The sequence below is a fragment of the Echinops telfairi genome, unplaced genomic scaffold (genome assembly GCF_000313985.2).
Source record: "Echinops telfairi isolate 266 unplaced genomic scaffold, ASM31398v2 ScPeMD7_4;HRSCAF=17, whole genome shotgun sequence".
NCBI lineage: Eukaryota > Metazoa > Chordata > Mammalia > Afrosoricida > Tenrecidae > Echinops > Echinops telfairi.
In genome coordinates this window covers 20,135,981-20,151,475 of record NW_022103900.1, presented here as the reverse complement: position 1 = coordinate 20,151,475, position 15,495 = coordinate 20,135,981, and the positions used below count along the sequence as shown (strand labels likewise).

At 39.0% G+C, this 15,495-nt stretch overlaps 1 non-coding gene across 1 annotated transcript; it reads left to right on the top strand.

The window, feature by feature from the left end:
• The first annotated feature begins 6,152 nt into the window (after positions 1–6,152).
• Positions 6,153–6,309, top strand: LOC115873040. The gene has a single exon (XR_004048200.1). It is a non-coding gene; the product is annotated as a U1 spliceosomal RNA (small nuclear RNA).
• Positions 6,310–15,495: the final 9,186 nt, after the last annotated feature.

The following is a 15,495-nucleotide window of genomic DNA, read 5'->3' as shown; positions in this document are numbered from 1 at the left end:
CATGTTTCTGAAGCAAATGCCACTCTTATGGACCAGGGTAGATACTAGTGATAAACTGTAATGCTTAGCACCTTTTTTATTTCTATATCATTCTTCCTTCCATCCATATTTAATCAGCATAGAAATTGCCATTCTGAATCTTAAATGTTTCAAATACATCCATTCCTCCTCATCTGCATGTAGTTTCCACATGCATATGCCACTTCCTTTCTCATTTGGATCATTGATATACCTTTCTACATGTTGGTCTTGTCAAGGAACTATTTACTATGCAGACTGTGCGATCTTGACACAACTTAAATCTGAAGAACATAATTAATTCTCTTGCTGAAAATGCAAGATCTTTGAGATAATGTTCAAATCCTTAATATTGCATTGAAGATTCTTTAATAACTGGTACCTGTCTATATCAACCATTTGATCATTGCCACCTCCCGGTAGATCATCTGCATTCATGTAAAATAACATTGTTTTCCATTGATCCCTTGTCCACTAGGTTCCTAAGCTTCACTGGTCATTGGAATCACCTGTGAATCTGGTGAAACGACAGATCCCTGGGCTCCATTTGCAAGCTACCTAATCAGCATCTCTAACAGGGTGAACGCAGGGACTGTTAGTTTCACCAGATCCCCAGGTGAGTCCAATAATAATCTTATTGGGGAGTCTAAAAACTCAAAGCCATAAGTCCACTCTGACTCTATATAACAGGGCAGAACTGTCCCTGTCTTCTGAGACTGTAAATTTGTACAGGAGTAGACAGCCTGGTCTTTCTCCCATAGAGTGGATGGTGGTATCCAACTGCTGACCTTGCAGTTAGCAGCCTAACTCATAAACCATTATGCCACAGGGGTCCCTTTTGGGAACCTAAGCTTTTTACAATGAATTATTTTATTCACACGTGGTTAGAGTCGTCTTTATCCATTTTGTGTTGTTATTAACTTCTCTCCATGTCAAAGACCAACTTGGAAATATCCCCAGAGTGTCCGAGTCCAGATTTGGCACCTTTCTTCATGATCTGGAAATATCCCACTTTACTATAACACAACTGGCTAGTTTTTCTCCTTTGCTAGCTATAGAATTCACAAGATGAGGAGTGCATGTGTTCTGCACACAATAGTAACAACACTTGAAACATAATAGGCACGTCAATCAGTATTGCCAGTATTCAGTTTGGCAGTATGTTCTTAGAGGCATTCCATTTCCCACCCCTCCCTGTACACATATGCATTCATCTGAGCTGAGAACAGAGCTGAGTTAGAGCCCTCCCTCTTCTGTCACCTATCTGAGAAGTCTGGAGCTAATCTTTCCAGCTCCTAGTTTCTTCTGTTCAGAATGGCATTCGGCCTGGGAATGCTGTCCTTCAGGTAAGTCAAGTACCACAAAAGGTTGAAATCCACTAAGCTAGATGATCTTCAAGAATCCTTCCAGCTCTAAAGTGATGGCAAATACTACAGTGTTGAGAAAATAGCAAGTATACAGAGGAACATGACTCAATTATTTTAGAGTGTTATCATAATTTCCTTTTTATAACAGAGATTCCTTTCATTAACCCAACCGTTATTCTTTTCCACTAGTTCTAATGCCAGTTTGACTTTTCTTTCATGCACAATTTATGTTCCTGCACCTGCAGTCTCAGTAAGTTCTCTTTTTCAGTTTCCTCATCTTTAAAATAAAAAGTAAAACTATGGCATTTTGTAGAGAATTCAATAAGCTGGTTTTCTCAAAGTGCCTGGCACGCAATAAGCATTTCACTATTTGTAATGTATCAATTACTCTGACAGTCATGATATTACTATATTTACCATAGGCTAATCCAGGATTAATCATGTATCTTATCGTCTACCAGGAACTCTCAACTCTTTTAGTTTTGGTTTCCTTTAGATCTGGTATGATTTGTATTTTCCTAAATTCTACAACCTAACTGCTTTTATTAAATAAGTTGTGCGCCGCCTCTTTCTCCTAAGTAGGTCATTGTCACCCCTCCACAAAGCACTTCCAGGCCTTTTAGCTTCCCATGTGTCCCCACAGTCTGCTCGTCCTCACACCTCGCTGGCCATCACCCACGGTGGTCTGCGTGCGGGGCATCTCATGACTTGAATAAGATATGGTGAATATTATAAAGAAATATTGTTGCTGACATTGTTGCTCCTATGTCTAAATTGCAAAGAGCACGGTCTCAGACCAACTATACCCTTTCAGATCTACCCCAACTTTAGGAAGAGAGTTTTACTCCCATGAATATTTACTACAGACACATAAGATCTGTGGGGCTCTTTGGGGCAGAATATAAAATCACCTCATGAAAACGTGTCCCCTATCAGCAGATTGAGACCACAAAAGCTCATTTTTTTTCTTCTGATGTTATAACTTCTGTACTTAACATTGGGGGTGGGGGGCAAGATAAACTTATTTTACACAGCACCCAATCTGTAAAATTATAGGAATTTAGCAAATGAAAGACCAGATACATCAAAAAAATTTTTTCTTCCTACTCTAACCTCGGCCTGTCCTTAGTCCCATGGCCGCCCTTGACAATGTGGCATGAAAAGGCTCCGAACGAAATAGTTACTTGTAAAAGAAAAACAAATCATTATAGCAACACTCACTGGTCATTCTGTAGCAAATGTGCAATGCTCAGATTTTGTATTTTCCTGAAATAACATGCACATTTTAGGCATGAAATTATGATTGTTTGACTGTGAAATGCTGCACCCAAACACCATGTGGCTTTTTAGCAGCATATCATCATATCAAGAACTATTTTTACCCTTTGGCGATTTTTCCTGCTTTGGCTTTGAGAGCTAGTCCATACGGTATTTTTATGTGGCATCAGTGGCAAAGATTTTTAGAAGAGTAGAATTCTTCATTTAAACAGTAGTGCTATGTAGTACCATGTACCAATGATAGCACAGAATTTAAACTAGAAATTAGAAGTCTGCTTCCAGGTTCAACTAGCAAGAAATAAAGTCATTGTGAGTATAAAAGAAGAAATAAAGATGAGAAAGGGCTTAAAGTGAACTTTCTGTTCTTTTTTTTTTTGTAGGAAATGATCTACATAACTACTAAGTTTGATAATATCTGAAAAATTATACTATGCTTCAAATACACATTCTGCATTGTCCCTCAATTGCTCTGAGTTCTAGGGGCAATAAATTTGTCCAGCATTTCATTTGGTAAAAGCAGCCAGAAAGTCTTACAACTTCAATGTATTTGCTGCCTCTCAGAAGCCTGGGCAGGAGAAAAGAGCAACTTTTTAGAAGATTTAAACACATATTGGTCTCCTTCCAGGACACAGACATGAAGCCATATAAGAAATGTTTTGAAAAGACAACCAAAATTAGCCAAACTCTTTAAACTTTCAAAATGCTTGGAGCAAAAGTCTGTTTTAGTTTAATCCAAATTAGTTTGCAGACTGAACTAGAAAGAGAAGCTATAGGAAAATATGAGCTGGCTGAACGTTTGTGTCTTGTCTATAACTACAAAGTTGGCGTTCGTCTCCTGAAGAGACGGAGCTGGTTATGGGGTTTTCCAAACATGGGATGACATAAAGTGGTAGTGCATTTGATGCCGAAAATGGATTTTTTAGATTCAAACACTCAATTTACACTGAAAATAAATACAACACAATGCCAGTTCATATAAGTTTTAGCACACTACTCTCTACAAGGAAATACGTGTTAGCAAGATTAATTAAATCAGCAATCTTTTATACTTACCCTGTGTCCATTGCTGTTTGATATGGTAGGTATATATTTCCAAGGTTTCAAAGATCACATTTTAACTTCTATAGTTAATCTTGTATTATCATCTTTCACTAGCAGTCCCTTTTTAAGTAGTTTCTATGCACAATTCCTTTACAATAAAATGTTTCCGTTTTAATACATAAACTGAATCTGAACTTGTCCACGCAACCTAACTTGCTGCATATGTAGTGCAAAGACATTCCATTTTGTCAGTTGATTTATTGTTGTATCAGAATAAATAAATTCTTGAACCTCAGCGGGGAAAATTATGCTGTCCCATTCTACTTGTGGCATTTTCATAGGTCAAAAAATAACTAGGGTTATTTTTCTCTAGTGGAGCAAACAGAAATTCAGAACAAAAGAAAAAAATGGTCAAAATTAATGTTTTTATATGTGCGTTTAATTGTAGTACAGGTTCTTCCTAACAATAATTCTCAAGCTGCATTTTATGTTTGTCTTTTCTTAAAAAGTGTTTTGAACCTACTTGTTATTTAAATTGTTCATCAAAATTAAAAGAGTAGATATGGATAGATACTAGGAAGAGACAAATGTGTGATATAACGCATGTCCTTCTCTTTAAGCCTTTTAGTGAACTGTCTTCATGGTAATCAGGCTAGATTGCAGCCTTGGAACCGTCCTCATCAAGCCTGGTCACACATGTTCAAAGCTCCCTGGGTTTTCTTTTTCTCTAATGGCACCGCCAACAATAATGACAGTAGAGGCAGCACGTCAGCAATAAGAACTACTATTAAGTGTTTTGCAAATGCTAAAATAAAATAAAATAACATTTAGGCTTTTCAGTCCTGGAAAGTAGAGTTATCATTACCCCATCTTAGCAAGAATGAATTTGAGGGTTTAAGGAATGTAAGTTGCTCACTCAATATCCCCAATCTTGTGTGTGGCAGTCAGGACACTTACACCACCAAGTAGCAGGCATTAACATCTATGTGCTAATTCCTGCCCATTACTGGGTGTCACTTCCCACTGCAAGCCAGCCCACTGGGCACCCAACAAGCTAGATTACTCAAGCTGGCTTTATTATCATTTTCCTTTAAGTTGTCATTCTCCCCACCACCCCTCTTCCCCCCACCTTCCACCAACACAAGGGAGAACACTTGACATTAAAATGCAGGGTGGCTTTGAAAAATGGTATTTGCATGATTAGCAAGGCTAATAGAAGTCTGTTTGAGTTACTGTAGCCGATTAACTCAACTATGGTTGTCAAACAAAAGAAAGAGGCAAGGAATATCAAATGAAAAAAAAAAGTGCCTGAATTAAGATTCTCTGTTTCCCAAAATGTGACATAGCAAGGGCGGAGGCTTTGCTAATGAAGAAGAACCACATTTGTTCTCTAAAAGGGAATTGTACTTGAAGTAGTTTCAATGTGTTAATCAGTTTTATACTATGGAACAACTTACAGTACTCCAATTGTTTACTCCTTTCACTACATTTAAAATGTGTACTTAGGAATGCTTTATAATAAGATATTCAACAAAGTCTGTCTTATTTAACTGCACTGATTAGAAGGGGCAAGCATTTCATTTTGGCACAGTGTGGCCCCAATACCTCATTTCATTCTGCTTGCGTATTACTCAGAGTGCAGAATGCCAAGCCTTGAACAGAGAAGAACAATGTGTGGTTTAAAAAAGGGAAAAAAAAGTCCAATAAAATAACAATAGTGATGATGAGAAGAAAGTGAAATAATGCAATTCTTGATTCTGTCAGATGTCAACTAGTTGGGCCGGAGAGGAGAGAGGAGGAAGTCCCATGATGCTACCATAACAGAATCTAAAATCAAAAACAGTGAGATTTACAAAAGAAGCAAAGTTTAGATCGACCCTGTAGGAGTGAGCGTGCCTAAATCACCCAGTGTCCAAGAAAGCAAGCCTGGAAGAAAATGTTTGTAAGGAGACACACGGCTGCGAAGGGGGAGAGAAAAAGTTGCCAGGCAGCCTGTCGGCCGTGATGACCATCCTAAAGCATATGTACAGCCATCACTAACAATATGTGTGTTCAAGAAAGAAACAAAGGCCTCTGGACACTTAACAGGGGGGCCTGGTTTTACGGACCCACCAAGCTGGGGCTGAGTGTCCCCGGATTGAGGTTTCCCCGGGAGTAGCATGAGCTAAAAGGGCTTTGCTACATTAGAGGGAGGACTTGAAACACGTACTGATGAGGACCAAGGACCGCAGCCTACAGGACAGACTACAACTCCAGGTCAAGAAAACCAAAGTCCTCACAAGCGGACCTTAGGGAACATCATGGCAAATGGGGAAAAGATTGAAATTGTCAAAGATTTTGTTCTTGCTTGGGTCCACAATCTTGCAAGCAGCAAAGGGGATTGAGAGAGGACACTAAGAGTGGGGATGATTGCTCAGTTTTCATGATGACATTCCACTTATAAGAATGTCACTTTTTTTTTATACCATGATCACGAAGGTGGTTTTCCCAGGGCGAGGCCCATCCATTGCGCTCCAGATGCACTGGCCCCTGCAATCTCCCCAGATGTGGGAAATTCAACTGCATAATTTGTGGTAGTGGGGGACTGCGTTCCCACTCTCCCCTGTTTTTAAATTAAATAAAGAAAAAACAAAGTCACTTTTTTAAAGCAACAGAAAAAGTCCAGGACAATTTTTGAAGAAGATCTCTGAGCAGAGGACCCCAAGACGTTCCAATGGTACAAAGATTCAGAGTCTATGGTACAAAGACTCAGAGGAGCAGAACTGAGACTGTGGGGTACCTTTTCCTTATCTGGCCCAAGAACTGTGAAACAGAATCACAGCAGACTGGCCTCCTGCCCTACTGAGGCAAAAGTCACGCAGAGACTGCTTGGATAAGAGGCTGAGAATCAGAGGGAGACCAAGCTGCTGGCTGCGGAGGCCAATGACTACATCCTTACTGTTTCCTGATCCTGACTTGTAGTACCCTATCAGCTTCCCTAATAACCCCCTTAACCTTCAGCATTGTCTATGAGTTCTGTGTGGCCATTACAATGGATAATCAAACCAAATATATAGAGAGAGTGGCATGGGTAGAAGAGTTGGTGTCAGAACTGGTAAAGGCAGATGGAGGCTTGTCCTACACTGCCTTGTGGTAAAAGGGAAGCCAGACAGGGTCAACTATGTCTACCTCCAGGCCCTTTATCACATTTCTTTTTCATTTTCTTCTGTGATTCCTCTGAAACTTATATTCTTACCTTTGTTAGCCAAGTAACTTTCAAGTTGAGATAGAAACAAATAACACAGAATCCCAATGGGTAGGATGGATATTATGGAATTGTGGAGGGGAAACCACCACAGGATAAACATAGCTTTTCTTGTATAAATATTTCAAGGACACTGAAACAACTACAAGGATTAGAGCACATCTTTCTTTCCAAACTATAAAACTAGGACTTTCTTTACACTATGGCTTTTATTATTTTAATTATTGTTTTAACCAATTGAAAATTATTTAAATTACAAAACAATCTTTCAATGTCTCATTTTTAAATTTCTGATCAGCACAAAGTAAAAATGGAGACAGCCAGTTCTCTGAAAATCTCATCAGTGGATGCTACGAATGTTTTCTGTAGACCAGACTTCTATAGAAGTCGAATGATTGCACTGTATTAATATAGAAACCTTCATTTAAGAAATGGAGTGAGAGTAAGTCTCAATGTTGTAATCTACTTCTGCAATAGATCCAAGTGCAGGTCGTGATTCTGAGGGTAAGTCAAAAAAGTATTGTACTAAGGTTCCAATTCATACACATCTGGGTCTATTCCAAATAAAATGGATTTAAACTTGCCTCTGTAATCGGTGGATGACTGCAGACAAGTTCTCTCAGTAATACATTCTCTTATTCTCATTAGGATGTAAAACAGTGACGTCAGAAACAATCTGTTGGAGCAGTTCAAGTCCAGACAGAGAGGTCGGCTCAGAAGGCTGTGGCGGACCATTTTTCGGGATTCCAAGAGGATCATATTGATATATTTTCTGAAGGGATATAAGAAAAGCAGGGGGGATTATTTGAAAGAACTTACACAAAAATGAAAACCTGCATTGGCGAGGAAAAGCCCAGAAAGCTGCCCTGAGTAATGCTTTCCCACCAGGACCAGGTGCCGCTTTCTGAAGGCAGCGGGGGCGGTTCTATGAGCGCTTCTTTGAGAAATCTTACTCCTTCCGCTCTCTGGCCCTGATCCTACCTCATCAGCCTTCTTTGTGTTCCCCAAACTCAATATTTAAAAATGGAATTTTTAAAGCCCTCAAAAATGCCAAAACTGTTGTCTTGATGTGGTATAAATCAAAGAGTCCAGGATCCTTTAGAAATGGTTAGACAAATCCCCACCCCCAGCCAGTCCTGGGGCTTTGGGGCTCGCTCAAGGAGAGTCCCTTTGGGACATGGGGGTACAGTTAATGGTGTGACCCTTTGCTGGGCATGCCTACGCAGTAGGGGTTGCTGGACCCCTCTAGGGCTTCCCATATATGCTCCAATAAATATCTTCCCTTTTGCTTAAAAAAAAAATAAAGAAAAGAAATGGTTAGACGAAAGGACAAAAGAACATAGGTAAGAATGTGCTGGGTGCTAATTAGGTAACCATCTAATGCTCAGACCTAGATGGAAGATATGTATAGAAACAATAGCTTCACGTGTTGTCATTGTTTAAAATAAAGGTTTCTATGATTTTTGTGGCAATACTTTTTGACATAATTTCTTCTATTTCTGACACTGAAATTGAGAAGGTGGTGAAGTCAGGTTAAGTGCACAAATAAGTTTTATCTATATATGTTTAGCTATACTTTTTGTATTATATTATTTGTGGGTTCATGTGATACAAATCTTTCATGGGTATCTCAGTGTATGAGATACCTCAATATAGCTCAATATACCTTCTTAACCTATCTCATTGCATTAAAATAAGAAAGAGGAGGGAAGACACCATCACTGACCATTTATTTTTGTCTCTTTTGTAATATTATCCTTTCATGAGTGTACATTTCCTTGGAAAATTGCTACCAGTTTGACTTGCAACCATAATTAGGATGATGACCATATCTTATATTATTCATAGAACTTTGTGACCAGTGCTCCATAACTAAGGAGCCCTGCTGGTGTAGGGTTGCTGTCAGGTCAGCAGTTCGAAGCCACCAGTCGTTCCCTGGGAGGAAGATGGGGCTTTCTACTCCTGCAAAGAGTCACCATCTCACAGTGACAGGGACAGTTCTACCCTGTCCTGCAGGGCTGCTGAGAGTCAGCATTGACTCAATGGCAGTGAGGACATATGTGGTTTTCAAGCAGTGTCCAGAGGAAATAGTCACCTTCTTTTTTTCCTGGACATTAATTTATTAATATACCATTTCTAATTGATAAATGGAGATACTGTTTATTCAATAAAAAGAACAAGACTGAGATATTGGTGATAACTTTCTATTTGTTCTAGAGGGAAATTCTTACCCAAGAATTTCATCATATTGGAACTTGGATGCCATTCTCAGGCCCAAACATTATATTTCTACTAGCCTTATATTACTTTTGAGGGAGAAATGCAATCACAACTATTCTGTGTACATGCCAGACACCTCATTTCTCTAAAGTCTTCTCCCAGTGAAATAATACAGATATATTAGTGTAATTATCACATAAGGTCATTTGCCACTGTGTAATTGCTGCAGGTTGTGAATGATCTACGAAACGAGAGCATCCGTGGTGCAAATAGAACATAGGCAAGAATGTGGTGGGTCCTAATTAGGTAACCATCTAATGATCAGACCCTAGGGAAACGTGGTACAGTCAAATCCCTCCGCACTCTGCAGTCATAAAACAACCAATATCCCTAAGGAGTTAGAAAATGAATCCATTAAGTAGAAGCTTTCCTCTCTCAGACTCTGAACCGTCTTTCCTGCATGTCAACCACTCGTGCATTCCATGTCCTGCTGTCAAGTCCTGACTGTCGAGGACTGTCCGATGGCCGTAAGAACCATACTATTCACATTAAAAACATAGGACTGAACTGTTTCTTTTGAAGGTGGTTGCTGAGTTCTTGGTATGGTGCTTTCCCGACCCTCTGTAATGGCCTTCATGTGTCAAGAGTGAGCCTTGTTGTTAAGTAGGGCTCTCTGTCTCATTGTCACAGCCATAATGTAATGGCAGGCAAGAAATTGGGTCCATGTTACTTAAAGCAAAGTCCACTTTGTTTATAGCAAAAAATCTTCCAGGTTAAAAGCAAGCAGTACATAACCCAAATCATGTTTAACATGCTCATTCTTAACGATTCAGCTGAGGTTTTTGTTTGTTTGTTTGTTTGTTTGTTTGTTTTTTAGATAAGCTGCAAATTTCAGAAGTCTGACAGAAATTGAATATCTGATATCCAAGTAGAAATGTAAGGTAGAACATAGCTCTAGTTTTTTTCTCTCACAAAAACAAACAAGCATAGGAAAAAGCAAAAATGTAGTGAGTTATTAACATTTCTTATAAAGGGGCATGTTTTCAATTGCTAGTTTGGGTGTAGTTTATGTTTAGCACTGCATGCTATAAGGGTATGCTTAAAATAGAAATGTGAACCTTCAGGTATGACAGTTCTGGTCCATTGTTATTTGTAAAACAATTTAATTTTATTGATACAACAAAATAAAACCTGAAATAATTGTGAAACTTTGTCAAAGTCATGTAGCTCTTGCAGAAATCGATTGTGAGATGCTGGTGATACTGGGAGGGTGGAGGGAAGGTGGGGTAGAATGGGGAACTGATTACAAGGATATACATATAACCTCCTCCCTGGGGGATAGAAAACATAAAAGTGGGTGAAGGAAGACGTCTGGCAGTGTAAGATAAGATAAAATAATAATAATTTATAAATTATCAAAGGTTCATGAGGGATGGGGGCACAGGGAGGGAGAGGAAAAATGAGGAACTGATACCAAGGGCTCAAGTGGAAAGCAAATGTTTTGAGAATGAGGAGGGCAACAAATGTACAAATGTGCTTCACACAATGGATGTATATATGGATTGTGATAAGAGTTGTATGAGCCCCGAATAAAATAATTTAAATTAAAAAAATTACTGAAATGATTAGAAAAATATTTAGCAACTTTAGCAAGTCAATGCATTGAGTACAAAGGCATTATACAGTGAAATTTCCAAAGTCGGGAACATAGATTAAATGGTATGTGTGCATCAGCTACTGTTGTTTTGATCAGAATCAAATTCACTTGCCTCATTATTTTCATATAGTATTACTAATGATATCAATGATCCCAAAGCACTGGGAGGTGGAGAAGTCAAATGGATCTACCCTGATGCAACCAGAGCTCTGGAGCCAGAGAAGCCATGTGAGACTCCTGCCAGCGCTGAGATGCTTACAATTCCACTGGATCCACAAGATGTCCAAACCCACCAGCCTGTGATTCTCCTGCATTTGACATCATTGCATGTGTTTCGTGAGTCTGAAGAGGACTTTATAGGTTGATATCAGACATATGGGCTACTATTGGACTTATGGACTTGATCTGGAGCATTTTCTCAATATTCAATTGATCTTGTATATAAACCTCTTTCTTATATATATATGAGTGTCCACTAATTTGTTTCTCTAGTCTACCCAGACTAACACAATAGTTTTCTATAATCATTTTCACTTCCTAGTAACTTGCACATGGGCATCTATGAATTATGCTGGGTGCTTTGAAGAGTCTCAACCCATACACCCAAAGGCACTAGCTTCATTTTGATGATCTGTGATATATTCTGAATGCTTATTATTTATCAGTAGTTGACTCTGGACAGGTACTAAATCTAAAGCATTACATATAAATGCTTTCTATGTAAAACAAGGATAATATTAATAACTACCATTGTTAGAATTAAGTAGGATTGTATTTTAAAAGCAGGTAATTTTTAAGCATCTAATAAATAATACCTTAGTATTATTATTACACCTTGGGCTGCGATCCTCTTGGTTGGCAGTTTGACACCACCAGCAACTCCGAGGGAGAAAGATTGGGCTTTCTACTTCCCTAAACAGTTACAGTCTCAGAAATCCACATGGAGTCACTGTGGGTCAGCACTGACTCCATGACAGAGAGCCTGTTTGTTTTCATTATTATTACATTCATGTACACTCACTCCGTACTTATTGACATAGTTAGGTTCTGAGGACCAAGTTATGCAAATATGCAAAAATGGAGGAGGACTCTACCAGGTAACAAAATGGAGAATAACAGTATCAATACATAACTGCCAAATCACATCATTACAAATCTCTGAGCATCATAGCTCATCAAAGTCAACACAGAACCCTCCCCAGTGTTACTCTCGCATTGTGCCTAAGAACATATTGTTGCTGAGCACGTATTGCCAATGCAAAAAACAACTGGATAGTAGATTTTTGACTATTAGCATAGACCTAAAATGTGAGGAGTAAGTGTACTTTAAAGGATTCTTCCCTTTCTACTAGTAGCATTTGTTTTGTCAATAATGATTTATTACTTCATAGACTTATCCTAGTTTTATAAATAGCATTCTACCCCTACATACTATGTTTAGAAAATTGTTAAATGAAAATACATTTCTTTCAATTATTTGATACAAATAACTGAATTATTCATTATGATATTTGAAGAAAGGTAAAAATGTAAGCATCTATTTTTATCTTCCCTCACAAAAGTTATGTAACACAATAGTTGTAAAAGGAGGCTCTGCAGTCAGAATATCTAACTGTCTGGCCAACCTCCACCTCCTGCTATCCAAGTGAACTTGGTGCCCTTAATTTTCCAAACCACAATTTATTCATTGATAAAGTCAGTATAAAACTGGCACCCACATTATAATCTTTAGGTGATATTTAATGATATATTGATAGTAAAGAATCACATGATAGATTCATTAATTCATTGCCACTGAGTCAATTCCCATCCATAGTGACTGTAAAGATAGAATTGTCCCACCACACTTCCAACACTGGAATCTTTATGGGAGCGGATTGCCACATTTGTCTCCATAAAACCTTAACTGTATCCAGAGCAGAAATCTTGGTAACTACCACATCTACCAATAATCCTCATTTAGTTCAGACTTCATGTAATGACTGATAGTCTTTGCAGGCTTCTAGTACACTGTTAGAATCATAAAGAAAGTGCATGAGGCAAACCACACTTTGAGTGATTATACCATAGGTGTTGCAATTGTCCAGAGAAATTGCATATTGCTATAGACTATTGTGCTTGACTGGGGTGTCCTCTAAGCTTGTCTTGCATGCATTTTGCTTGGGCTATAATTTACTGAATTCTTGAAGATGATCAACATTTTACTTAAGCCAATTTCTAATATGAACCACAGTGGCATAGTTGGTCAGCACTTGGCAACTAGCAAAAGTGCTGGTGATTTGAAACCAGGAGTAAAATGTGGTGTCTGCTTCCCTACAGAGTATACCCTTGAGAATCCTCAGAGGGAGTTCTACTCTCCAAGGTCGCTGAGAGTGGGAATCCACCCAAGGCAACTGATTTTCTTTATGTTCCTGTGAACCCTGAACACATTGGCCTACCAGACCCGTGAGAAATTTATTCCTTTTTGCTCCCACAATGCTTTGTGGTAAATGTATGTGTCCTTGCCTGCTGTCCCCATTTGGATAGAGTGGGTTTTATTTCATATTGTGGCCTCCAAGAATCCATAAATTTCTTTCTGTTGTGATGTTTGTTATTTATATAATATTTTGAACTCACCTTGCTTCCCTCTTTAGCTGAATATAATGCACCCTTCATGGTGTCACCCTCTCACTTCCCATTGCTCTGCCAGCACAAGTCTCCTACAAGCTTGCCTTCCATGGTAGGATTTGACCTTGTGGTTCATTTTTCGCTTTTCCATTTACTGCTATTTGTGACTCATAAGTGTCACTAATAAAATTTGTCTACATGCTTCACACAGTAGCCTCAGATCTCTAGTAAACCCCCAGTGTAGTTTGGAACTTCAGGCTACATTGGTGTTTCTTCTGTGCTTCTCTGCCTCCCTTCCAATTCCTGTGACCCTTCTTTTGATGCCTTTCCTCAAACTATCTACCACTGCACAGTTAGCTGAGAAGACAGACCTTTACGATGTTTTTCATTCTGTAGCTTCAAATTTTAGGTTGAGGATTCCAAAATATGGGTTGTTAATGAAAATAGAGTAAATTCATTCTTAAACTGCTTTGTGCTATTTTTTGCATGTATCTGTTTATAAGACTTGATCATGTTCTTTAACATGTAATATATATGTGCTTTAGGTGCATGCTGTGTTCATTCAGATGATCAGACTTAGGAGGAAATAAGCATCACTTGCTATAGCCCATCTGAGCTTTCACTTCAGATATAAGAAATCAAACAAGTATACAAACATGCAAGAAGACTCAGTGGTAGTTATAAGTATATTATAGAAAAGTAAGCATGCAATATAATACTGAATATAAATTTAGACTGGAAACTTAAGGAAGTGTCATTGAGGATGTGAGACTTATGCAAATTGAATGACAAAAAAGAGCTGGCCTTGAGAGAAAATCTATGATAAGAACATTCAGGTAAAAGAAAGTATTAGTAAAAAGTCCAAATGGTTACAAATATATTTAGTGCCATTAGAAATCCCTTGATTGTCTTATTCCTGGATTTATGTGGACAAAAAATTATTTTTATACAGATCTTTTAAACTGAAATTGCAAAGGGGACATCAGGAGAATCAGAACAAGATGCAATAGTTGATGGTTGCCATAGTTCAAGCAAGAAAAATGGTGACCTACCCAACGAGCGGACAGATAGTGCAAATGGAAACAACTGGGTACACTTGGCTACCTTTGAGGAGGGGAGTTCTTAACACTTGCTAAGACATAAGATTGGACTGTAACAGCAAAACTGTGACTGGACCATGACCAAGCGGCACTCTAGGAGAACTTGAAAGAGGAAAAATGTATTAGCTGGTGACCCAACAGAACTAGCTTTCTGGAAGATCTGGGCCCTGAATGTCGGGTGGGTGTATGGATGTCGGGTGGGTGTATGAATGTCGGGTGGCTGTATGAATGTCGGGTGGGTGTATGAATGTCGGTTGGGTGTATGAATGTCGGGTGGCTGTATGGATGTCGGGTGGCTGTATGGATGTCGGGTGGCTGTATGGATGTCGGGTGGCTGTATGGATGTCGGGTGGGTGTATGGATGTCGGGTGGCTGTATGGATGTCGGGTGGCTGTATGGATGTCGGGTGGCTGTATGGATGTCGGGTGGGTGTATGAATGTCGGGTGGCTGTATGAATGTCGGGTGGCTGTATGAATGTCGGGTGGGTGTCGCTGTTAGACTTTATCTGCGTGAGCATGGTCAGAAAAGCAAGCAAGGTTACAGAAATGGGATACGAAGGGCTTTCTAGGGCGGAGAGGGTCCTTCGTAACAGAGCAAGCGGGTTTGGGGATGGGTGCATTCTGGAATGAGGATGTCCGTGATATGAGCGAGTGCGTTGAGTTTCTTTTCCAAAGGTTCCCATTCCTTATTATGATTTTTCTTACAAGTCTAGAGATGATAGAAGAGAAAAACAAAAGATACGGTCAAATAGTAATGTGATCAGCTAAGTAGATGTGGGGCCATTGGGTAGAATGGGTTTGTGGGATTGAAGGAAGAGGGACCACAAGCTCTGTTTTGGGGGGAGGTGGCACTAAAAGGTCTGCTCTGACTATGTGATGATTTGCATTTTAAGAGTCATATTATAAGAATGATATTTTAGAATTAAAGAAAAACTAAGATTTACTGAAGCTCTGCGAATGAAA